Source organism: Mus caroli, unplaced genomic scaffold (genome assembly GCF_978045245.1).
Source record: "Mus caroli unplaced genomic scaffold, Mus_caroli_1 scaffold_11, whole genome shotgun sequence".
Lineage (NCBI taxonomy): Eukaryota > Metazoa > Chordata > Mammalia > Rodentia > Muridae > Mus > Mus caroli.
The window spans coordinates 108,600,350-108,626,700 of NW_028227266.1; the positions used below are offsets into that span (position 1 = coordinate 108,600,350).

The 26,351-nt window shown below is 43.2% G+C and overlaps 1 protein-coding gene and 1 pseudogene across 1 annotated transcript in view; one reads left to right on the forward strand and one right to left on the reverse strand.

Annotated features, from left to right (window-relative positions):
- Positions 1-511: 511 nt before the first annotated feature.
- LOC147002150 (large ribosomal subunit protein eL32 pseudogene) lies at positions 512-1,080 on the reverse strand (annotated as a pseudogene).
- Positions 1,081-7,086: 6,006 nt separating this feature from the next.
- The window catches only part of Map4 (microtubule associated protein 4), a 153,431-nt gene continuing 134,166 nt past the window's right edge, over positions 7,087-26,351 (forward strand). The window contains exon 1 of the mRNA XM_085828048.1: positions 7,087-7,544. The gene's annotated coding sequence lies outside the window, so the exon portion shown is untranslated. The remainder of the gene's footprint in view (positions 7,545-26,351) is intronic.

The window sequence follows — 26,351 nt, forward strand, 5'->3', positions numbered from 1 at the left end:
TTTTCGTTTGTTAGTTTTTTAATACTCAATTAATTATTGCTCACAGTCAACATTTGCAACACTTCATGGAAAACTTTGTCTTCTCTGGGTATACTTTGTGACTGGCAGCAGTTGGGGGAGTTGGGTATATGCCCTCATACTCCAGAGAGTCCTCACCTTGTACTTCCCTATTATGACCAGGCATCTTGCTTACCTTCAGTTTCTTCTTGGTCTCTGGATTAGAACAGGATTGCAAGGTCTTCCAATTCATGCTCTCTCTGATATGGAAATACTCGCATATCTCAGGTTAGACCCCAGGTTAGGAGTGGAACCCAGGACCTCCTGCATGATGATAGGCATACTCTCCCAGTGAACTGTATCCCTAGCCTCATGACTCATTTCTTTTCCTTCCCTTCCTTGCCTCCCTCTCTCCCTCTCTTCCTCCCTCTCTCTCTTTCTTTTTGTGTGCAGTTTTTGTGGTTTTTATTTAAGCACAAATACAACACACATTTAAGCCACCTACTCATTTTCTTCACTGCCTGGCGTTGGGACTGGTGACTCTGATGGCCTAATGTGCCTGCTGCGCTTTCTACGATGGCTTTTCAGTTCTTGGAGGAAACATAAGCAATCTCAGCACAGTAAGATTTGATGCATATCTGCAGTGGTTCCAGTGCTTGACACTGTGGACCAGAAAGGCCCAGAAGCTGTTAGGCAGCATGAGCTTGGCTTTGTTGTTGCTCCGGTAACCAATGTTGGTGGGCCTCAGGATCTGGCCCTTGAATCTTTTCCACACCCTGCTGTTGATACCTCTGGGTTTCTGCCAGTTTCACTTAATATTGACATATCAGTCTGACTGGAACCTGATGAACTTCTTGGTTCTCTTTTTTTTTTTTTTTTTTTTTTTTTGGTTTTTCGAGACAGGGTTTCTCTGTGTAGCCCTGGCTGTCCTGGCACTCACTTTGTAGACCAGGCTGGCCTCGAACTCAGAAATCCGCCTGCCTCTGCCTCCCGAGTGCTGGGATTAAAGGCGTGCGCCACCACGCCCGGCTTGGTTCTCTTTTTGACAATCTCAGGCTTCATCTGAGGCCGGAGGGCAGCCATGATGGTGTACAAGATATGGCAGCCACCTCACAGGTAGCACAAAGGAAGAAGCATGATTCATTTCTTTAGTGACTACAGATGTTGAACTAGAAAGAGGTTAGATGGAACTCAGGATGACAATTATTGTTCTACATCCATTTCAAGGATACTGATGGAAGAGGGGCTGGACTCTGCCTTAAGAAACCAATAGAGCCAGTGGCAATCTGGAGGGTCCGACAGTTTAAGTCAGAATTGAAAAGAAATCAGGATATCTTATTGGAGTTAAGAATGGAAGACAGGGGCTGGGCGTGGTGGTGCATGTCTTTAATTCCAGTACTCGGGAGGCAGAGGTAGGCGGATTTCTGAGTTCGAGGCCAGCCTGGTCTACAAAATGAGTTCCAGGACAGCCAGGGCTATACAGAGAAACCCTGTCTCAAAAAACCAAAAAAAAAAAAAAAGAAAAAGAAAAAAAAAAAAGAAGAAGAAGAAGAAGAAGAAGAAGAAGAAGAAGAAGAAGAAGAAGAAGAAGAAGAAGAAGAAGAACTGGAAGGAAGCCAGGTGTCTATTAAGCATGCCAAAGACCTGAGGACATCATTTGAGCAGTTTTGGAGTCATAGCTTAGTGGTTATGCTCTGCAGCTAGGACATAGATCCTAGAAAGAAAACAGAAAAAGCAATTAAAAAAAAAAAAAAAGCAAAACAATCACAAAACCCTAGCCAGAGATGGTCGCTGTCTTAGTTAGGGTTTCATTGCTGTGAAGAGACACCATGACCATGATAACTCATAAAGGCAAGCATTTAATTGAGGCTGGTGTACAGTTTCAGAGGTTTAGTCCATTATTCTCATGGCAGGAACCATGGCAGTGTGCAGGCAGACATGGTGCTGGACAAGGAGCTGAGAGTTCTGCATATTGATCCACAGGCAGCAGAAGGAGACTATATGCCACACTGGGTATACATAGCTTTAGTATATAGGACCTCAAAGCTCAAACCCACAGTGATATGCTTTCTCCAACCAGGCCACACCTACTCCAACAAGACCACATCTACTAATCGTGCCACTCCCTGTGGGCCAAGCATTCAAACACATGAGTCTATGGGGGCCATTCCTATTCAAACCACCATAATGACACTTGTCTATAATCTCAGCATCTGAGCACTTCAGGAGTCTAAGGCAGGAGGATACTGAGTTGGAGGCCAATCTAGGCTCTGGGAAGGTAGGTTTACACACAGAGCAAGTTTCATAAAAGCCTGTCTCACCCCCCCCCCCCAATAAATAAATAAATAAATAAATACACATAAGCAAACAAACAAATGAAATGAAGAAAAAGTAATTTGGAGCTGGAAACTAAGAGCACGTCTTGTTTTTGAAAAGGACCTGAGTTTGGTTCTGGGTACTCATACTCACATGGGGTGCCTCACAACCTTCTGTAACTCCAGTTGCAGGGAATTTGATGCCCTGTTTGGATTCCTTGGGTACTTGTAGGCATGGCTACCCACACACATAAACAAAAACAATACATATTCTAAAAATATCAATCTTAGACTGCCATCCTGGGGAGGGTTCTTTGAGGGTCCACAACCCTCTCATTTGAGGATTTTTGAGGAAAAATCAGACAGCAAGTTCAGAAGCAGTACTGAATGCAGTGCACCATTGTTTTGAAAGTAGAAACAACCTTCTTTGCCTTTGACCACTCTAGTAGAAGATAAAGGAAAGGAAGACAGAACCAGAACCTGGGTAGGGTGACTTGTTGGTACTGGAATGCTCCAAAAGTGTGTGCCTCCCAGTATCTACTGAGGGGGATTCAGGTTCCTCAATCAAAGGAACAAGAACAAGCCTTGAGAGAGGTGTCTTCAAGTGAAAGGAAATCCTAGGACAGTGATCAGTGAGATCCAGACAGCAAGAAGCAGAAGAAATTGTCTGTTCCACTTCCCCTGACAGTCAGGAGGAAAGGAGGTCCAGGGGTTAGAATAGCTTACCCAAGGCTGCACCTTCTGCTCTAGTGCAGGCCAGTCTGTAATTGAGACTGAGTTTCTAATCTTATAGTCCAGGGCTCTTACTCCTAGCACATCAGCCGGGATTGCCGTTGCTGCAGATGGCTATGGGTAGTTCTCACCATTAGATGAAGGATCTGTTAGCTTGATCGTTTTTTGTTGTTGTTGTTGTTGTTGTTGTTGTTGTTTTTTAAGAATTATTTATTATATGTAAGTACACTGTAACTATCTTCAGACACACCAGAAGAGGGCGTCAGATCTCATTACAGATCGTTGTGAGCCACCATGTAGTTGCTGGGATTTGAACTCAGGACCTTTGGAAGAGCAGTCAGTGTTCTTTCAGTGCTCTTAACCCCTGAGCCATCTTTCTAGCCCCTGTTTTGTTTTTTTAAAGACAGGGTTTTACTATGTAGCTGTGGATGGCCTAGAACTCACAGGGCTCCACCTGCCTCTGTTTTAAAGCTGGGGTTAAAGGCATGCACCACCAAACTTGACTTAAACTCAATATATAATCCAGGCTGGCCTTCAATTTGCAATCTTCCGGCCTGAATCTCATGAGTAGTTATAATTACAGGTCTGTAATTAGGATTAGCAAGAGGTTTTCTACTTTACAGGACATTTAGCGCCACCTTAGGGACCTAGCTTCTTCTCAGTCTTCCTCCTCACTCTTGTCTGTCGCTTCTGGTTTTAAAATGCTTCTCTACCTCCAGGCATTATAACCTCATTTCCATTTCAGGCATGTAGAGGAAAGGTAACTGAATTGCCTTTTGTTCTGTTTTGTTCTGGTCTCTGGAGCTGTGTAGTCAAACTTGTCCTCGAACAGTTGGTTCTCCTACCTGCATCTTCCAAGTGCTGGGTTATATTTTTTTTTGTTTTTTGTTTTTAAGAGATTTATCTTAATTATTTTATGTATATGAGTACACTGTCGATCTCTTCAGACACACCAGGAGAGGGCATCAGATCTCATTACAGATGGTTGTGAGCCACCATGTGGTTGCTGGGAGTTGAACTCAGGACCTCTAGAAGAGCAGTCAGTGCTCTCAAACACTGAGCCATCTCTCCAGTCCCTGCTCAAGGTTTCTGATTCACTAAATAACAGCTGTGCAATCTATAACAGATATTTTGCTTTTCTGGGTTGTATTAATGGTCTTTCTATGGTTATCTATTTATAGTTCTGTATCTTTCCCACAAAACCTTTACTTTGTTTTGTTTGTTTGATGTAGGGTCTCATGTATCCCAGGCTGGCCTTGAACTCCTGATCCTCCAGCTCCCACTTACCAAATAATGGAATCACAAGCATGGACCACTGGACTCTTACTATTGTTGTTTTGCTTCTTGGAGACAGGGTTTTTCTGTGTAGTCCTGGCTATCCTGGGAATTACTTTGTAGGCTGCCTGTCCCTGCCCCTGCCTCTGCCTTCTGAGTGCTGGTATTAAGGTCCTGTACCATCACCACACAGCTTATTATTTTTTTTTTTTAAAGATTTATTTATTATATATAAGTACACTGTAGCTGTCTTCAGACACTCCAGAAGAGGGCGCCAGATCTCGTTGTGGATGGTTGTGAGCCACCATGTGGTTGCTGGGATTTGAACTCTGGACCTTCGGAAGAGCAGTCGGGTGCTCTTACCCACTGAGCCATCTCACCAGCCCACCACACAGCTTATTATTATTATTTTTACAGAGACAGTCTCAGCTGGGCTAACCCCATCATCTGGGAAGCAGAATCAGGTGGATCTCTGAGAGTCTGAGGCCAGCAAGGCTTACAAAGAATTCTAGGACAGTCAAGGCTGTAATATAGAGAAACCCTGTTTCGAAAAAACAAAACAAAACAAAACTCAAAACAAAAAAGACACAGTCTCATTATATGGCTCAGGCTGTTCTTGAACTTAGGTGGCCTAGTTGACCTTAACTTGGTATCCAATTGCCTCAGCACACAATGCCAGGGCATCCTTTTGCTCTCTTAGGTTTTTTTTTTTTTTTAATTAATTTAAAAAAATTTTTGAGATAGGATCTCACCATCTATCTGGCTTGCATGGAATAAGCTGTGTAAATCAGGCTGAACTTGAGCTCACAGAGATCTGCCTGCCTCTGCCTCTCAAGTGCTGTGATTAAAGAGGTGTATTGTTACATTAGGTTAGTTACTATGATTTCTAAAAATATTATTTATTATATATGAGCACACTGTAGCTGTCTTCAGACACACCAGAAGAGGGCATCAATTTCCATGACAGACGGTTGTGAGCCACCATGTTGTTGCTGGAAATTGAACTCAGGACCTCTAGAAAACCAGTCAGTGCTCTTAACCACTGAGCCATTTCTCCAGTTACTATGGCTTTAACAATAAACTATGTCTACTAAATCATAAGTAACTATGTATGTACTATAGGACGGTTATTAATATGGATCTCATGAATATTATCATCATCTCCATTTACTGCTCAAATGAATGAGTATTGTGTGACAAAACTTTCCCTGGGGAAATGCAACACAGAAGTCTACTTATCCCAGAGAGGGAACTCATGACAAACCAAAGCCCAGCTTGGTGAATCAATTAGTTTTATTGGGGCTACCTTCAGTTCTATGAAGAGGTATGAGTGAGGGGTTACTGACAGTAGCAGAAATGACTCAAAGACAGCTGAATCGCCAAGACCCACCCCAATACTGGTAACAACTCACAAATTGGGAAAACTGGGGCACACTGCATAGCCTGCAGGCCACTCAATGGGTTGGAGAGGGTCCTTTCCAAGTAAGTCTGGTCTAAACCTCTTCCAGGTGGCTTGGCTGGTCTCTGCTTCTCTCAGGCAGCTGGTCTGGTCTTAAGAGTCTGCAACTTTTGCTCTTCTGAGAGTCTTCTTTACCGCTCAGGTCTTCTCTTCTGAGAGGGACGCTGAACTCTGGCAGGAAGTAGCCTAGTAAAACTAGATGGTTTCAGGGCCTTCCTGCTTAATGGAAAGTTCCAATCTGGGAGGAAACTGTTACACAATATTGATACAGAAAGGTTTAGAAGTCTTCCACAGGTTTACATACTTTGTTTAGCCATGCTGAGACTTCACAGGGAATATGGTATTTTACCTCTGGCATCCTATTAGTAACTTTATTGAGAGTGACTATTATCTAATTTCCATAAACGAGGAAACTGGGGCTTACCTTTCCTAAGGCTACAAAAGCACAGCTGTACTTCCTAACCAAGTCTTCCTGGTAACCCCTATATGCCTGAGTTTACAATCCTAGCACCTGGCTACTGAAGTTAAAGCCCCACTAGCCAAACATTGTCTTGTTGACACTGTGGTGTTACTAAACTTGCCTGTTAACATAATGAGAATGAGGAGTGCTGGAGAGAAAATTAAACTGTTAAAGGTGAGGCTCATAACTACAAAGGGCATTGAGGATATATTTATTAATTATGTAGGGCTCTTGTGATGATTAAGAATGTTACATATGTGGATCATGGAATAAGCAAAGGAGTTGGGTATCACCATTTCTTCTGGACCATTACTATGCACAGGCAATATAATGTGACTCGTAGTGACACCCTAGAGGAGGGGGGCGGGGAGAGGAGAGTAGGAGGAGGTAATTTTAGCTGTGTATGGCGGCTCAAATTTGTAATCTCAGCACTCAGGAGGCTGAGGCTGAGGGATTGCCATCACTCTGAGGGAGGTGGGTGAAATAAAGTGAATTTCAGGCTAGCCTGCGCTATGGTGTGAGGCACTGTGCCAAAAACCCAAAACAGAACAAAGGTGATCTTTAAGTTTTCAAGTAACTACGTTGAAAAAAGAAAAACAGTAAAAGAAACATGAAATTATTTAAGTTACTAAATACACGCCCAATTATAAAATCAGTTTTGCATTCAACAATGGTCCTTCTCAACTTGGTCCAGCCACGTTTCAGGCAGCTACTATGAGCTGCGCCCTCAGCTCCCAGTCAGTTCCTCGCGGTTAGCAATGAACCCAAGGCCCCGCCCCACGCCCCTCCCAGATTACATCATAGAGCCCACCAGTCAGGGCCGGCGGGGCCCACTCAGGCCCACCCGTACGCAGGCGCGTGCGCCTGACACTAGCATCCTCTCTGCTGGAAAAGGAAGCGGCGGCCCTCTCTCAGAACAGCGAAGGCGGCCTGAGGCTCGCCATTCGCTGAGGCATCCGCGGGCGGGAGGCCGCAGTCTAGACCCCCGACGCGCGCCGCGCCAACGGTCCGCCACTCGTGCTGCTTCCACGGAGAGGGCGAGGAGTAGGGGCCGGCGTGGATTGGTTCGCGGCGCCTCGGCCCGCCCTTCGGTGGCGCCCATTGGCTGGGGCGGCACCCGCTGACGGTGAACACGCTCCGCCTTCGTGCCGGCCTTCAAGAGGGCGACGAGGAAGCGGCCACCTCCCTGTGCCCCGCCCCTCCGGCTAGCTCTTTGGCTTCTGCGGCTCCTCCCGGCTGCTCCCGGCTCCTCTCTGCCCTCTCCCGGCTTCCTGCGGCTCCGGCTTGGGCTCGGCGGCGGCGGCGGGTAGGTGCGGCTGTGATTGCGATCCGAGGGTCGGCTTCCTCACTATCCTCCGCGACTCCGGCCCAGGTTCTCGCGGTGGCCGCCGGGGACCCCGCAGGTCCCTCCCGAGGCGGGGAAGGGCGGTGGCTGTCCGCCTACGGGACGCCGGGGTGGCTGAGAGAGGGGGCCTGGTGGGGGGCCTGCGGGCGTGACCTTCGGAGTCTCTGAGACGCCTTCTGAGGGGACCGTAGTGGGCGAGGCGGGCCGAGAGATTTTGTTTCAGGGCTTCGGAGGTTGTGGAGCCGAGGGGCTTGCCTCAGGCTGGGCATGTGCTGAGCCCGGGCACCGAGGGTCGACTGCAGCCTGGGCCCTTGGGTGGGGTTCGGGATGCAGAAGGACGCCTGGGTGGTTTCTCCGGGCTTCAGGAGGGGCGTCCGTGTATGTCGGGACTGAGGCGAGCTCTGCGTGTCCCTTCTGGGGGTTATGGGTGGGGCCGAGGGGGAGGTCTGGAGAATCCAACTCGAGCCCTTGTGTGCGTGGGTCCCGCACACTTTGGGGACTGACGCGCATCTAGTGTCTGGCTTCGGGAATGCAAAAGGGGTCACGTTAAGGGTGCGGAGTCCGGAAACAGAGGGACCAGGGCTAGCAGCGGCTGTCGGAAACGTTACTCGGAGCAGAGATTGTGGTTTATTTAGCACCCGGGACGAGTTCTTTTGGACTGTTACTGTCGGAACTCAACTTTACTTGCGATTGCCTCCTGGGCGTTTTGGGGAGGTTTTGCTTATCTCTTGGATTGTGTAGATTAAATGCATTTGGTGCTTTAGGGGAAGAGGCTGATTTCCCCACAGGTTTGTGTTTTAGGAATCCAGAACTCGCCCCTTCCTGGAGCGGAGTTGTAGCCTGTAGTTCTCAGGCAAGATTAGTGTTACCCAGCCTTTTGCTGGAATCCCCCTTTCTCCTTGCCCTCCGCTGGTCCAGTTACAGAATTTCTCCCCAGGGCCTCTGCAGTGTTTCTTGCTCCCTGTGAGTGTCTCCCGCCCGTTTTCCTACTGCTGCGCTTTTGGCAACTGCCTCTGCTCTTTCCCAGGGATGGTTGTGGCATTGCATCAGGGGATATTTGTGCTTGTAATTTGCTCACTCAGCCCAGGAGGAGGGAGAATAGTATGGTGTAGAGTTGTGGGGTGGGGGTGGGAGGGTGACAAACGGGAGGGGGGCGGTTGCCGGCAGCTTGGCTGGGTAGGCAGAGCGATGGGTGTGGTGAGGGAAATACAGCTGCTCTAGGCCTATAGGGTAACACTGCCCAGTCATCAGCGCAGAGATTCAAAAGACCAGCAGCAGCAGCAGCTATTTTTATAAATCAATCCTGAATCCAAGCTGAGCACATGGATTTAGGGTGAACAGTTGTCATGCCCTAACTATGACAGGCTGAGTGTTTTGTAGACAACACTGCAGTTGCTAAGCAAGAGACTCGATCTGTCTGTACCATGATGCAGGTACTTGCAACTTTGTAACTTTTCCTCCACTTTGGGGAATATGTTCATGGCTTTCCAATTGATGGAGTCTGATGGTCCATACCACTTCTTTCAAAGCTGATATTTTTATGTCAGTCATAATCTCGTTTTTACACTTAGCTTAAAGTAATTAAAACTACTGCTTTTTTTGAGCTAGTACCTACCATCTTCCAGGGGCTTAAAAAAAAAGGATTTATGTAGCTGTACATGTGGTTATGAGCCTTCATGTGGTTATTGGCAAATGAATTTTTTTTTTTTTTTCGAGACAGGGTTTCTCTGTAATAGCCCTGGCTGTCCTGGAACTCACTTCTGAAGACCAGGCTGGCCTCGAACTCAGAAATCCGCCTGCCTCTGCCTCCCGAGTGCTGGGATTAAAGGCATGCGCCACCACACCCGGCGACTTTTTTTTTTTTTTAGGACCGCTGCTCGCTTGGGTTAACACTGCTTGCTCTGGTCAGCCCCTCCGCTCAGTCCCTGTTTGTTCTGTCTCGAAGATTTATTTATTATTATACATAGGTACACTGTAACTGACTTCAGACCCAGCAGAAGAGGGTATCAGATCTCATTACGGGTGGTTGCTGGGATTGTGAACTCAGGACCTTAGGAGAGCAATCAGTGCTCTTAATCTCTGAGGCATCTCGCCAGGCCTTCCAGGGGCTTTTTAAATGAAAGCGAATATACTTGCCGGGCAGTGGTGGCGCACACCTTTAATTCCAGCACTTGGGAGACAGAGGCAGGTGGATTTCTGAATTTGAGGCCAGGCTGTTCTACAGAGTGAGTTTCAGGATAGCTAGGGCTACACAAAGAAATCCTGTCTCGAAAAACCAAAAAGAAAAAAAAAAAAAAAAAAAAAAGAAGAAGAAAGGAAATATACTGATGGAAACACACTCAGCAGAGATTTATGAGTCAGGGTTCAGTACTTGTTGAAGTATTGATGCCTTGTACACAATTGGATTTAATTATCCACTGGCCCAAAAACACCTCCATTGTTCTTGGTAGCCTAATCAGTAAACCAGTTGATTATAGTATTACAATGAGGGCAATGAAAATGTAAGGGTGTGTCTCTTATTGTATTTATTTTACCTTTTTTTTTTTTGTTTTTTCAAGACAGTGTTTCTCTGTATAGCCCTGGCTGTCCTGGAACTCCCTTTGTAGACCAGGCTGGCCTTGAACTCAGAAATCTGCCTGCCTCTGCCTCCCAAGTGCTGGGATTAATATTTTACTTATTTTTTACATTTACTTTGAGAGAGAGAGTGTGTGTGTGTGTGTGTATGTGTGTGTGTGTGTGTGTATGTGTGTATGTATGTGCGCACTTGTGTATGAGTGTGGAGGTCAGAAGACAACTTTGGGAGTCAGTCTCTATTTACCCGGGGTTTGGGTATTGAACTCAGATTCAGACTTGGCAGCAAGTGCTTTTATCTGCTTAGCTGGGCTGAGCTGTCAGGTCTTCTCACTATTATATCTTGCTTTTTTTTTTTTTTTTTTTTTTTTCCTTTTTTGAGTCAGAGACAGGGTGTCTCTTGCTCTGGCTATCCTTGAACCCACAGAGATGCCCCTGCCTTGCCACTAGAGACTTGTATTATTTTTTTGTTTTTGTTTTCTGAGACAGGGTTTTTCTGTATAGCCCTGGCTGTCCTGGAACTCACTTTGTAGACCAGGGTGGCCTCGAACTCAGAAATCCACCTGCCTCTGCCTCCCGAGTGCTGGGATTAAAGGCGTGCGCCACCACCGCCCGGCATTTTTTAAAAATTTATTTTATGTTTATTTATTTTATGCATGAGTGTTTTGCCTCTGTATGTGCACCGTGTTTAATGCCCGTGGAAGTAAGGAGAAGGGGTAGGATCCCTTAAGGCAGGAATTGCTCTGAGCTACTATGTGAGTGTTGGGAACCAATCTGGGCCTTCTGCTAGAGCAACAATTGGTCTTAACCTCTGAGCCATTTCCCGTGCTCCTGTTTTGTAGACTTTTGGAGACAAGGTTTTTTTCTGTAGCCCAGGCTGGCCTGGAGCTTTACTATGTAGTCTGGCCTGGGCCTCAGCTGAGCTCAGAGCAATCCTCTTCATCCTTATTCCTTTTTTTTTTTCATTTTTTTGTTCTTTTGTTTTTGTTTTTGTTTTTTTTGAGCCCTGGCTATTCTAGAACTCCATTTGTAGACCAGGCTGGCATTGAATTCAGAGATACACCTGCTGCCTTAGATTAAAAAGCATTCACCACCAATGTGTGTTCATGTATACCTCCCACTCCAAGACAGGGTTTGTCTCTGTAGCCCTGGCTGTTCTGGAGCTCTGTAGACCAGGTTGGCCTAGAACTCAGAAATCCACTTGCTTCTGTCTCCTGAACGCTAGGATTAAAGGCATGAACTACCACTACCTGGCTGTGCTTAAGCTTTTCAAATGTTAGGATTATAGGCATATGCTTACCGTACCTAGATTGGGGTGTGTTCCCAATAGTCTCCCTTTTCAGGTTTAAAAACAAATCCATTCATATGTTTAACAGTATGCCTATGGTAAAATCTCAAATATACAAATAAGGTTACATTTTATATTAAAGTCATTTTCTATTGTTTGCTGACAACTGAAGGAAGCACCTGGATTTTCTTTTTTCCGCTGAGATTGGGGTCTTGTGTTGCCCAGGCTGGTCTAAAGCTCCTGGACTAAAGCCATCTTCTTGCTTGGAAATATCACAGTTCTATATCAGCGTTCAGCTTTGGTATTATAGCTAGATAGCTTAGCTTTAGTTAGAGATTTGGGTCTTCCTAACTTTGCTTTCAAATTTGGTGATTCAGTTTTGACTGTAGGCCTTTGTAGTTGACAATTTCAAAATTTGTAGATTATTATTATTGAGATAGGGTTTTATTATATATTCCTGGCTGGCTTTGAATTTGTGTGACACTACACTCAGTTCAAGGGCTAGAGCTTTGCACAAGGTAGGGAAAGCTCTGCTGCCCAGCTGTATTCCCAATCTTACTATTTTTTTAATGTTAAGAATAGGTAGTTAAGGGCTGGAGAGATGGCTCAGTGGGTAAGAGCACTGACTGCTCTTTCAAAGGTCCTGAGTTCAAATCCCAGTAACCATAGGGTGACTCACAACCACCTGAAATGAGGTCTGACGCATCTGCAGTCAGCTACTTATGTATAGTAATAAATAAATTTTATAAAAAAGAATAGGTAATTAAATGCAAGAAAATCAGAAGTAGATGTAGATGTAACCTTTCCCCACCTTTGTTTCTGAAGAAACTGGCCTCATGAACCTGCCTGCCTCTGCTTCCCAGGTGCTGACAGTAGAGGCACATGCCATCAAGCCTGCCATCAATCACTTTGTTTCTTTTACAGTGGCAAAAGTGTTTTTTGAAACAGTGTTAACCTATGCAGCCCAGACTGGTCTTGACTCCAGATTTTTCTGTTTCTTTTTTTTTTTTTTTTTTTTTGGTCAGGGTTTCTCAGTGTAGTCCTGGAACTCACTATGTAGACCAGATCTTTTCAAACCTGAACCAGATCTGCCTCTGCCTCTAAAGTGCTAGGATTAAAGGTGTACGCTACCATAGCCAGACTTCTGTTTCCATTAAACAACTTAAAAAGTGTTGAAAATACTGACACATGTCACCACACTCTGCAAGAAATACAGCTTTAAAACGTCTTTTATTTTGAAATCATTTTAGATTTATAGAAGAGTTGAGCAGAACCATGTGGCCAGGAGAAAACTGCCAAGTAGCAAAGGGTCTCATAGCTGGAGAATAAGTTAATATTGTGCTAGATCTGCCCAATCTAGGCACATAGCTTATACATACAATAGCTGGCTTATAATATGGGCTTATTGGGGTTGGAAATTACTGTAACACCCTCCCAAACAAAACAGAGAACCAAAAGACAATGGACCCTGTCTCAAACATGGTAGAAGGCATACCTGAAGTTGTTCTCTAACATACTCATATCTTTGCATTCATGTGCTCACATTCATTCACACACCCAAATGTGTACATGGACACACACACATTCCCCAGAGAGAAAAGATAGAACTCTATGCACTCTTAACTTCTCATCTATCTCCATCCTCCCTCCTTCCCTACTTCCTGAGATAGGTAGGGTCTTATGAACCTAGATTAATCTGGAAATCCCTATATGGCTCAGGTGGCTCATCACTCCCAGTTTCTTTGTCTAAGATGTTGCTTTTAATTGTAGATGTTTTGGGCTGAGCAGTTTTTCCAGGTATTTCTCAAGATAATAACTTCACAGTTGCTGGCTCCAATTCAATCTTTTTATCTTCTTAAGACCTTTTATTTTGTGTGTGTATATGTGTGCTCAGGTGTCGTAAGTTTCATGTCCAAGTCAGAGGACAACTTAGGGATGTTGGTTCTTTTCTTTCTAGCATATAGGTCTCTGGGATTAAAGTAAGATCAGTAGGCCTCAAAGGGCTTTTACTTGAACCATCTCACCAGCTCTAATCTGTCATTCTGTAAAGTTTGTTTTTTCTCTGATAATCCTTCCCTTCCCTTCCCCTTTCCCCTTCCCCTTCTTTCTTCCCCACCCCCCTCTCTCTCTTGATTTTAAGTGTCTCTGTGTAGCCCTGGCTGTCCTGGAACTTACCCTATAGACCAGGCTAGCCTCCTGCATCTTTCTCCTAAGTGCTGGTATTAAAGGTATGCTGTGCACCACTATGCTTGTCCCTGAACTGCTTACCTTCAATTTTAACTTAGTGGCTCTGATTTTTTTTTTTTTCTATCTGCAGTTTTTTTTTTTTTTTTTAATTTTGTGTAGCTCCAGTATTCAGTTTATAGCTATTCACTATTATGAGACTTATTTTATTCTACTTAAAAGTTTTTTTGTTTTTTTAAGCCAGGATGTAGTGGTGCATGCCTTTAATATTGGTGCTTGGGAGGCAAAGGATTTCTGAGTTTGAGGAAAGCCTGGGCTAAAGAGTGAAGAGTGAGATCCAGGATAGCCAAGGCTACACAGAGAAAACACAAACGAAAGTTCTTTTTTCCCCAGACAAAACAGCGGACCTCTACCCTCTACCTTTCTTCAAATACAATTTTTTTTTTTTTTTTTTTTTCTGAGACAGGGTTTCTCTGTATAGCTCTGGCTGTCCTGGAACTCTCTGTAGACCAGGCTGGCCTCGAACTCAGAAATCTGCCTTCCTCTGCCTCCCGAGTGCTGGGATCAAAGGTGTGCACCACCACACCCGGCAACCAAATACAATTTTTAAACTGTTTGCTATGTTGCACATCATCCTGTGCATGCTTCAGTTTGTCAGTTTGTTAGATATTGTTTGATCCAGATGTTTTGTTAATTATTTGATATGAAAATGCTGAATTATTATGCATGTGGTCCCAGGCATTGGAGGCCTAAGTGGGAGAATTGCTTGAGCTCAGCATTTGAAGGCCAATTTGGTAACATAGTCTATATCAACCTTCTTTTCAGAGTTGTTTGTTCTTTCACTTGTTTGTGTACTGAGGATTGAACCTGGGGCCTTGGGCATTGTGGGCAAGCATTTTACTGCTGAAGTATAATCTCCAGTCTGCAGGTTCTGTTTTTCTTGCTATTTTCTTTTCCTCTTTTTCCTTCATTGAGTGTTTTGCCTACATGTGTGGGGGCTCCTGGAAGAAGTTGGATCCCCTGGGACTAGAGTGACAGGTGGTTCCTGAGAATCAAACCCAGGTCTTCTGCTGACTCACCTCTCAGCCTTCTTGCTACTTTCCAATGCTAGTTTGTATTTGTCTGGTAACTAAATTACCTCTTTTCTCCTGTTTTTGTTTTGTTGTTTAGAAATTGTATGAAGCCACATCTTTGTTCTTTTGTTGGTTTTCTGTGTGTTTTGATTTCCCCATCTCCTCTGAAACATTTTATTTATATAGATGCTTTACATTTTTAGAGAGAATACCAGGACTGGGATGCTCGACAGGAATAAATTTGCAGCACTTAATAAATCTGGCATGATGGGATACATCTATGATCTTAGCAAGAGGATCTGAAGTTCATTGTCATCAGTTATGGGGTATATTACAGGCCAACCTGGAATGTATGAAATCTAGTCTCTATTTTATTTAATTTTTAATTTTTAAATTTATTTATTTTTTAAAAAAGATTTATTTATTTATTTATTTATTTATTTATTTATATGTATAGGCGTACACTGTTGCTGTCTTCAGACACACCAGAAGAGGGCATTGGATCCCATTACAGATGGTTGTGAGCCACCATGTGGTTGCTGGGAATTGAACTCAGGACCTGTGGAAGAGCAGTCAGTGCTCTTAACCACTGAGCCATCTCTCCAGCCCCATTTTTTTTATTTTTTGACAGGGTTTCTCTGTATAGCCCCGGCTGTCCCGGAATTCACTTTGTAGACCAGGCTGGTCTCAAATCCGCCTGCCTCTGCCTCCCAAGTGCTGGGATTAAGGGCGTGCGCCACCACGCCCGGCCTAGTCTCTATTTTAACGGAGGGGGGAGGTGTTTGGAGAAAGTCTCAGTGGATAAGAGCATTTGCTGTTCTTGTGAATGACCCAGCTTTTGCTCTTAGCACCTATCTGGGGACTTATACACCCATCTGTAACTCTAGTTTTAGGAGACCTGATGCCCTCTTGTGGGCATCAGGCACATAAGTTTAACATGCAGGCAAAACCACTCAGACATAAAATAAAACCAAATAAAAATACAAAAAGGGGTCTGTGAACTAGCTCAGTGAGTAAAAGACACTTGATTTCATCCCTGGAGCTGCTTTTGTGGTGGAAGGGAAAAGTGACTCCTGAAAATTGTGCTGTAACTTCCATCTTGTCTCTTTATGGTGCATGATACTGATGCCAATTGGCCTTGTCAGTGCAGTGAGACTAAATGGATGAGATGGGAGGACTTATTTTGCCATTTTCCTAGGTCTGGGGCTGATGGTTGTTTAACTTGCTTTTCCCTTTCTGTGAATGAGCATCAGTTACTCAAATATCTCAGTGACACTATGCTTAAACATCACAAGGTCAATGATGAAAACCAGCCATTGTGCTTCATACCTGCAGCTCCAGCACTGAGTGGTCATGGTCAGCTTGAACTAGCTAAGTAAGCCCCAGGCCAGCTTCAGATAGAGTAACACCCAGTCTCAAAAGAACTAGAAAATAATCCCAAAATTGGGGAGGCAGAAGTAGGCAGATCTCTTGAGTTCCAGGCTCTACATCTGGAGTTCTTAGGCCAGCCAAGGCTATGTAGAGAGACTCAGTCTCAGAAGAAAAGGAAAAAAGATTACGATTGGATCATGGCCTGATAAGGCCTGACCTTTGCCTCCTTTTTCAGAGTTGCTGTTGTTCAGAGTTTCTGATATTCCTGATACCATCAGCCCAGACACACAGCAGGACCATTCTGCTATCACTGAGCCATTTGACTTTTGCTTATTGTTTTTTTTTTTTGAGGCAGGGTTTCTCTGTGTAGCCCTGGCTGTCCTGGAACTCACTCTGTAGACCAGGCTGGCCTCAGACTCAGAAATCCACCTGCCTCTGCCTCCCAAGTGCTGGGATTAAAGGCATGGGCCACCACCGCCCATCACTATTTGACTTTTTACACTCTTACATTCTTTATCACTTTGTGTTCATTGTCCTAAGGAATTAAATATTCTTTTTTAGTTTAAATTTTTTTTAGGGAATTTCATATATGAGTTCTTATATTAGAATAAATTCTATATCTCTTCCTCTTACTCCAACTCTTCTCATGCCATTCTCTCTCACATACACACACCCTACTGAGTTCATTTAATGTTGCTCATAAGTACATTTGTTTAAGGTTGAATTCTTGTGATTTAGTTTAGGGGGCTCATTTTCCTACAGAAAACTGATCTCAGCAACCATTGATTGCTTATAGCTCTTCATCTAGGCACAGGAACTTTTGAAATTTCCTCCTCCAGGTTGAAATGTGCTGCCACTATGCAGGTCTTGTCTAGGCAACCATATGGTTGCATTTCATGTATACAGCTTCCCTGTCCTGACCAGGAGATATTTGGCAGCAGGCATCTCGATCTTCTGCCTATTTATTTACTTATTTTTAACCTCTTCTTCCTTGGTTTTCCTGAACCTTAGGAAGACGGGTTGCACTGTAGATGTGGTAACTGGGATTACTTACTTTCTGTAATTGACCAGTTTGCATCTCTGTAATAGCCTCCATTGATAGCAAAAAACGTATTTGATGAGAGGTGAGAGCTATACTTATCTAGCTGACTTAGTCCACAGTGTAATTTTTCAAATTTTTGTTTTTGTTTTTGTTTTTGTTTTTTTTGTTTTTTTTAAATATTTATTTATTTATTTATTTATTATATGTAAATACACTGTAGCTGTCTTCAGAAACACCAGAAGAGGGCATCCGACCTCATTACAGATGGTTGTGAGCCACCATGTGGTTGCTGGGATTTGAACTCAGGACCTCTGGAAGAGCAGTCAGTGCTCTTAACCGCTGAGCCATTTCTCTAGCCCTGTTTTTGTTTTTCAAGGCTGGGTTTCTTTGTGTATCCCTGGCTCTCATTAGGCTGTCCTAGAACTCTGAGAGATCCACTGGTCTCTGCTTCCTGAGTTCTGGTATTAAAGGTGTGTGCTGACCCTGCCTCACATAGCTACATCTTTTAATGGTAGATATGAATTTTGTGTATGTGTGTATTTGTAGTGTTTTAAGATAGGGTCTTGGTATTTAGCTTTAGCTAGTCTTGAACTTTTAATTTTTCCCTGTCTTGAACTTTTAATTTTTCCCTCAGATTCCAAGGGCATTTACCAGTATGCACCACCATACCTATCTTGATTCTTTACTGTGACAAGATGTGGAATAATAGTTATATCTTCTACCTATTTAATGCCCTTCCCCCAATTTTTTTTTTTTTTCGGTTTTTTCGAGACAGGGTTTCTCTGTGTAGCCCTGGCTGTCCTGGCACTCACTTTGTAGACCAGGCTGGCCTCGAACTCAGAAATCCGCCTGCCTCTGCCTCCCGAGTGCTGGGATTAAAGGCGTGCGCCACCTCGCCCGGCTCCTTCCCCCAATTTTTAAGAGCATATGTATATTCTAGAACAAGAAAATTTTAGAGGAAATTGGGGATAAGTGATATGGGCAAGGGTGGAGAGTAGATACCCTTAAGAAAAGGTGTCTTCTGATGGTGATTCCTGAACTTCATTTTATTGAATTATTTGGAATTCTTGGTCAGGCAGGTCATTTGGCATAACCTATTTTTTCCTTCAGGAATAGAATCACCTTGAGAGAATATAGGAGAGCCCTGAGTCATTTTTTTTTTTTTTTTTTTTTTTTTTTTTTTTTTGGTTTTTTCGAGACAGGGTTTCTCTTTATAGCTCTGGCTGTCCTGGAGCTCACTCTGTAGACCAGGCTGGCCTCGAACTCAGAAATCCGCCTGCCTCTGCCTCCCGAGTGCTGGGATTAAAGGCGTGCGCCACCACGCCCGGCTTGAGTCATTTTTTTATAGGAAGAATGTTTAGTTGGGCTAGTTAGTATTGTTTTGGGTGGCAGGTAAGTGAATTATGGGCTTAAGGGAGGAGGTTCAGGTAAAGATGACTTAGTATGAGGTGTGTGTATGTGTGTGCATGTATGTGAGAGAGAAGGGAAGTAGAGAGGGTGGGAGAGGAGAGGAGAGGAGAGAAAACATGCACATCAGGTGTTGATTCTTGGGCAGGAGAGATGACACCAGCTGCTCTTCCAGAGGTCCTGAGTTAAATTCCCAGCAACCATGTGGTGGCTCACAGCCATTTGTAATGGGATCCAATGCTCTCTTGTAGTGTGTCTGAAGAGAGTGACAGTGCACACACATACATAATAAATACATCTTTAAAAAGTATTGATTTTTTTCCCCTTTTGTCACAGGTTCTGGGGATTAAACTTAGTTGTCAGGTTTGTGTGGCAAACAACTTTATCTGCTGAAGTGTGCTGGTCTTTAGGAAACATGTTTGTGTTTAACTTTTTTTTAAAAAAAAAAAAGATTTATTTAACATGCATGACTGGTTTTGCGTGCACCGTGTGTATGAGTCTGGTGCTCAGGGAGTACTGAAGGTGTTAGATTCCATGGAACTGGGGTTCTGGATGATTGTGAGGTACCTTGTGTGTGGGTGCTGGAAATCACATGGGGTCCTTTGCAAGAACAAGTGCTAACTGCTGAGCCATTTCTGCAGTCTCTGTGCTGGTGTGTTTTGGAACAGTCTTATAACTTGCTGTATATATAGCCAAGTGTAGCTTCAAACTTGTTGCATTCTGCCTTGACCTTTGCTGGATAGAACAGTGTTTTGGTCACTTTTGATCCTAGTCTGGGATAAATACTCCTCAGGATTCCTTTTGACATTAGAAAAATGAAGATGCAATACAGATATAAAGTTTACCATTTAACCACAGAAACAACTAACTTGAAGAGACCAGGAAGCCTGTAGGGGTCTGTCCTGTCTCCTCCATGTATTTTAGGGCTGAGTAGCTTAGTGTTCTTTTGTGGATATCCTAATAATGGGTACGGGGCAAGGGGGTTGTCCTGGCTCTTTTGCCTACTTGTGGGACCCTCTTTCTCCTCTTACTGGGTTGCCTTGTCCAGCCTTGATGTGATGGTATATGCCTGGTCCTATGCTGCAGTGTTTGGTTGATGTCCCTGGGAGGCCTGAGGGCTTGTGGGAGGTGAAGGAGAGTGGGTAGATCTGGGGAAAGCGGAGGAGGAACTTCAGTGGGGAGGTAATATATGAGAGAAAAGTAAAAAATATTAATTTTGGAAAAAAACCTTCACCATTTAAAATCGTATAATTTGGTGGGTTTTGGTATATTTACAGTGTTCTGTAACCATCACTACCTAATTCCAGAACATTTCCATCGTCCCACAAAGAAGCCCCATACCCATTAGCAAGCAGTTGTTCTTCATTTGCCCCACCCCTAGTCTTCCTGCTGCTATTCTCTATGTTCATTATTCTGTAAATGAATCCATACAGTAAATGGCATTTTGTGTCAGTGTAATGCTTTCAGGTGTGCCCATACTGTATGTAGCATGTATTCATTTTATGCCAAAGTAATATTACCATATTGTGTGGCTATTTTTGTTGTTGTTATATTAATCTATTCGTCCATAAATAGACAAAAGGGTTGTTTCTACTTAAGTTAAAATTTTTTTTGTTGCCGGGTGGCGCACGCCTTTAATCCCAGCACTTGGGAGGCAGAGGCAGGTGGATTTCTGAGTTCGAGGCCAGGCTGGTCTACAGAGTGAGTTCCAGGACAGCCAGGACTACACAGAAACCCTGTCTCAAAAAACATAACAAAACAAATTGTCTTTTTTTTTTTTTAACACTTTCTAGCTATTATGAATACTGATGGTATTGAATATTTTATATGCTTATATTTTTGTATAAAGTGCCCCCCCCAAGTATGTTCTTTCTGCAAAGCCCAGTCTTTAATGTGGTATTTTGTTACTTTAGTCTCATGAGTAACTGGATTACAGTAATGTGTGAACAGCCTTGCTTGGCTTTCATTTCGGTCCTATGGTCACCATGTTTAACCTTTTGAGAAAATGCCAAGCTTTCCTTTCACAAGTGCCCTTTGTAATCCTACAACAGAGTATGACGTTCTGTCACATCTCTCATAGAGCCTCGTCTTTCTGATCACAGCCATCCTAGTGGGTATAAAGTGGAAACTCAGGAGTTTAGTTTTGATTTTCCTTATGACTAAGCTGCTTATCACCATTTGTGTATAATCTTTGAAGAAATATATTCAGATTAAAAAACACATTTGTGTGTGTGTGTTTCTATGCATTTGTGCCTGTATGGCTGCTTATCATGGTGTGTGCATAGAGTCTGGAGACCAACTTGCAGGATTTAGTTCTTTCTCTCTTTACCGTCTGGTCTCAGGGATACAACGCAGGTTTTCAGGCTTGGTGGGAGTCTTCTTTACCTGGCGGAACCATCTTGCCAGTTCTATATTAAAAATCTTGCCCCCCCCCCCCTGCCATGCCAGGAATCAAACCTGGAGCTAGCTACATGTTAGATTAAGAACTGTACTACTGGGCTGGAGAGATGGCTCAGTGGTTAAGAGCACTGACTAACTCTTCCAGAGGTCCTCAGTTCAATTCGCAGCAACCACATGGCGGCTCACAACCATCTATAATGTGGTCTGATGCCCTCTTCTGGTGTGTCTGAAGAGAGCAATGGTGCTGTACTCATATATGCATAAAATAAATAAATCTTAACCAAAAAAAGTAGAACTGTACTACTTGACTTACAATCGTTCATAATTCTAGTTCCAGGGGATTGGATGCCCTGTCTATCCCTGGCTAGCCTGGAACTTACTTTGTAGACCATGCTGGCCTAGAACTCAGAGATCCATCCACCTGTGTCTGCCTCAGGAGTGTTAGGACTCAAGGTGTGTTGCCACCTCATCTAGCAACCAATATTTATTTCTTGTGCTTTGTTTTCCTTTCCTGTTGCCTAATGTGTGTTTGATTAATGCTGAAGTAATTGTGCCATTATGGAATGTAGTGGAGCATAATGCCACTAATGACTTGGAAAATAGTGCTGGAGGGAAGTCTCAATCCTCAGTTATTGATTTTTTTTTAAACACAGAGAAATGTGAGACACGGTTTCTCTCTGTAGCCCTGGCTATCTTGGAACTAGCTGTGTAGATCAGGCTGCCCTGAAACTCAAGAGATCCATCTGCCTCTGCCTCCTGTGTGCTGGGTTTAAAGGTATAAGCCACTACCACCATGCTAGATTTGATTTCTGATTTTTTTTTTAAAGATTTATTTATTGATTATATGTAAATACACTGTAGCTGTCTTCAGACACTCCAGAAGAGGGAGTCAGACCTCATTATGGATGGTTGTGAGCCACCAAGTGGTTGCTGGGATTTGAACTCCGGACCTTCGGAAGAGCATTTGGGTGCTCTTACCCACTGAGCCATCTCACCAGCCCGATTTCTGATTTTTTAAAAAATATTTATTATATGTAAGTACACTGTAGCTGTCTTCAGACACTCCAGAAGAGAGTATCAGATTTCGTTACAGATGGTTGTAAGCCACCATGTGGTTATTGGGATTTGAACTCAAGACCTTTGGAAGAGTAGTCAGTGCTCTTAACCACTGAGCATCTCACCAGCCCGATTTCCGATTTTTTTATTAGAGAGGGAGCCGGGCGTGGTGGCGCACGCCTTTAATCCCAGCACTTGGGAGGCAGAGGCAGGTGGATTTCTGAGTTCCAGGCCAGCCTGGTCTACAGAGTGAGTTCCAGGACAGCCAGGGATACAAGGAAAAACCCTGTCTGGAAAAACAAAAGAAAAAAGAAAGAGAGAGAGAATATGAGAGAATATAAGAGAATGAGAATATAAGTGTACTTGAGTGTCAGAGGTCAGGTCAGAGGTCAACTTTTTGGGAATTGTTTTCTTTTTCCAATGGGTTCTGGAATCAAACTCAGGTCATCAGGCTTTTGTAGCTATGATTTTGCCTTCTGTCTTTCCTTCCTATTCCCGGCTCCTTTTTTTTTTCCTATTTATTTTTCCACAAGGGCTTACTGTATGTCCCAGGGTAGTCTTTGAGCTCATTATGTAGTTCAAGTGACATCGGCTTCATCTGATGATCCTGCTCTCAGCCTCCAGGTGCTGGATTACAAGCAAGTACCATCCTGCCCAGCTAAGCCTATTCTTTCCTATTGTGAAATGTTTCCTGAAGTCCAGGAAAGGTAATTCTCCCAAATTCTGTCACTGTTGATATGTCTTCCTCTTAATTATCCTTTGTTTCTGAGATTTGAAGTACTAGGTATCTGAAACTTAAGGTAACTCTCTTTATTTCATTATTTCTTATGGAAATGTGCTCAGACCTCACTCATAAAGTACTTCTTTCATGAACCTAGAAATACAATGGTAATGTGATTGGCTATGTCGGCTGTTTATCCTGTGTTAAAGAATTGATAAGTTTCAGGCTAATCTGGACTACATGAGATACCATCTCACAAAAACAAAACAAGGTGGGCAGTGGTGGCATACTCCTTTAATCCCAGCATTGGGAGGCAGAAGCAGAGGCAGGTCCATCTCTGTCTACAGAACTAGTTCCAGGAAAACCAAGGCTATAAGAGAAAACTCTGTCTTGAAAAAACAGCAACAACAAACCACCCCACAAAACACCCAAAACAAACAGGGCTGGAGAGATGGTTCAGTAGTTGAAAGTGTATATTGCTTATGTCGAGTTCCCAGCACCAATATTGTGCCCACAATCACCAGTAACTCCATCTACAAGAAGGATCCAAAGCTTTTGGCCTCTGGGCACCTGCATTCACATATGTGTGCATAGGCACATATACATATTTAAAAGTAATGAATAATAAATACCAAAACAATGAAACCAACAGAATTAGTCAGACACTATTCTTGAGTGTAATTTTGTTATTACTCTTGGGCTTGGAAGAGATCTTTCTTCACTTTCCAAAATGTTTTTCTATCTCTCTTGTCTTCTGTACTTCCTCCTGTTTGTTCCTTACTTTTCTTTTCCCTGTGACACAGGGTCTGCAGTAGTTCAGACTGGCCTCAACTTACTATGTAGTAGAGAATGGCCTAGAATTCTTATCTTCCTACTGCCACTTACTCCCAGAGTTCTCGGATTACAGGCTTGAACCACTAGCTAGTTTTATGAGGTGTTAGTATTTGAACCCATGACATGATGAATGAATATTAGTCAAGTACTTCACCAGTGGAATTAACATGCTCTGGGTTAGCCTTAAATTCTTCATCCTACTGCTTCTACTTTTTAAGTGCTGAGGTTACAGGCATGAATCTTACATAGCTGAAATCTCCAGTTTTCACAGGATCTTCTCCCTTTGTTGTCTTGAAGTTTATATGTCTAAGGAAGCAGTTTCATTTATCTTGAACATCCATTCCCTCCCATCTCTGTCAGTGTTTCTCAGTGTAGTCCTGGCTGACTTAGAACTAGCTCTGTGGACCAGGCTAGCCTTGAACTCACAAAGATCCACCTGCCTTTGCCAGTGCTGGAATTAAAGGTGTGCATCTCCATGCCTAGCTAGATGGTCTTTTATTGAAATATTTTCTAGTTGCTGGGCATGCCACCACAACACTGTTGATTATAGTGAGAATTCTTGAATTTTGGTTCCTTTAAAAACACAGAAATATAAGAATGTACTTTGGTTTTAATTCCAGGTATAGGGACTGTCCTCTGCAGCTATGATTTGCCTCATGCTCTAGCAGAGGTGTGGTTTTGCCAGCTGCAGATAGTTTTTGGGATTGTGTGACATTGGGAATTCTGGGGAGGTATATAAATCCTAGGCCTCTGGAGATGGAGTTGGTTGTGTTTAAAGAAGAAACAATAGGAAAAGGAATCAGATTCTGCATCTCTCTCTCTCTCTCCTCTCTTGCCCCTCTAGCCTTTCTTTCCTGTCTAGTGTTGGTGAATGAAACCTGGGGATTAAAGGGTGGAAAAAAAAGAACTCACAAAGTAGTCAAGACCAGGCTACAGTCAGTACCACTTATGCTAGATGGCCATCACATTACAGCCTATAGACTGTAATATTCAGGATTTACTTAATAATTTTAGAAAGCTCTCTGGCTAAAGATAGGTGCTCAGTCTGTCGGGAAATGTTGATAGTCTCATCAGAATTTACACTGTGTTTCATGGTTTGTTTGTTTTCTTCTTCCAAGGCTCATTGAGGGCTCTAATGGTCAGGGCAGAGGTAGAGTACAACTTATCCTGGTTGTTCTGAGGGGTCAGTTTCACTGTAAAGTCTCAGACCTTTCCAATCAGTTGCCTTGATATTATCACCACTGCCTTGCCTTCTCATCTCTCTTCTTGTCTCTCCCCCTCCCCCCCCTTTCTTTTTGATCAAGATACCCATTTTGGGAGTCAAGGTGGATGTAGCGCTGCCCTCACTTCTGGTGTACTTTTATATCATTGGGGTTCAATTCATGTGGCATGGTGGAAGAAGGCTGGTGGTGTTTGGACTGGGATGAACTGGGATTTGGACTGCCCAAAGAAAGTTACAAAGCCTTGGACTTCTCTGAGCTGAGAGTGAAAAGTTGGTACCTATTTTTAACCTGGAATTGGTGGAATTGCTAGACTTTTCCAAAGTGATTGTACAATTCTACATTAAGGCCATAAATGTATAAAAATTAAACATTTTTTCACATTCTTATTTATTTATTTAGTCAGGATTTTGTTTTGTAGTAGCCTAAGCTGGCCTCAAATTCACCATACTTTCTGCTCGGCCTACCTAGTACTAGATTACAATACTAGATTACAGATTTGCTTTATCTAGCTTCCAAACTGCTTTACATTGTAAGGTAGTTAGATATGTGTTTGCATATAATAATAATAATAATAATAATAATAATAATAATTTTGAGACTGTGTCTTATATAGTTAGTGCTGGTTTCTTTCTTTTTTTTTTTTTTTTAAAGATTTATTTATTTATTATATGTAAGTACACTGTAGCTGTCTGTCTTCAGACGCACCAGAAGAGGGCATCAGATCTCATTACGGGTGGTTGTGAGCCACCATGTGGTTGCTGGGATTTGAACTTCGGACCTTTGGAAGAGCAGTCGGGTGCTCTTACCCACTGAGCCATCTCACCAGCCCGTGCTGGTTTCTTTTTAACGCTTTGATTTTTTTTTTTTTTTGTCTCCACCTCCGAAGTGCTGGGATGATAGGCATGAACCAATACCAGGCACATTATGCTAAAATTCTTCAGTACATTTATAAATTTAAAACTTTTGAGCCGGGCATGGTGGCCCACGCCTTTAATCCCAGCACTCGGGAGGCAGAGGCAGGCGGATTTCTGAGTTCGAGGCCAGCCTGGTCTACAAAGTGAGTTCCAGGACAGCCAGGGCTATACAGAGAAACCCTGTCTCGAAAAACCAAAAAAAAAAAAAAAAACCAAAAAAAAACTTTTGATATATTTATACAATTGCTTTCTGAAAGTTTGTACTTTCTTACCGTAGCTTATTTCACCATACCCTTGAATTATCAAAAAAAAAAAAAAAAAAAGGGTTTTGTCATTGAGCTGGTGTATAGTGTGGAGGGTACTTGTTTGTCATGCTAGACACTCTAGGATAAAAATCTGGTAACCTTAGTGTTTTAATCATGTCTGATTTTCTTAGTCCATGACATTAGTATTATATGTAGTCATATGCCTAAAATAAAAGGTCAGTTTGAATGACCAAGAATGAGTCTCTTATAGACAGTTACCTAGTACTCAGCCAACTTAGCAAGTTCTCTTTTAGCAGGCTTTGGGCTGGGTATATTTTAAGAGTGTCAGCAGGCTACCCAGACAGCTGTTCTTTAGCAAGCTAAAGTGAGATAACATTTATAATTGGGACAAAGGAAATATTTGAAGGACATTCAGAAC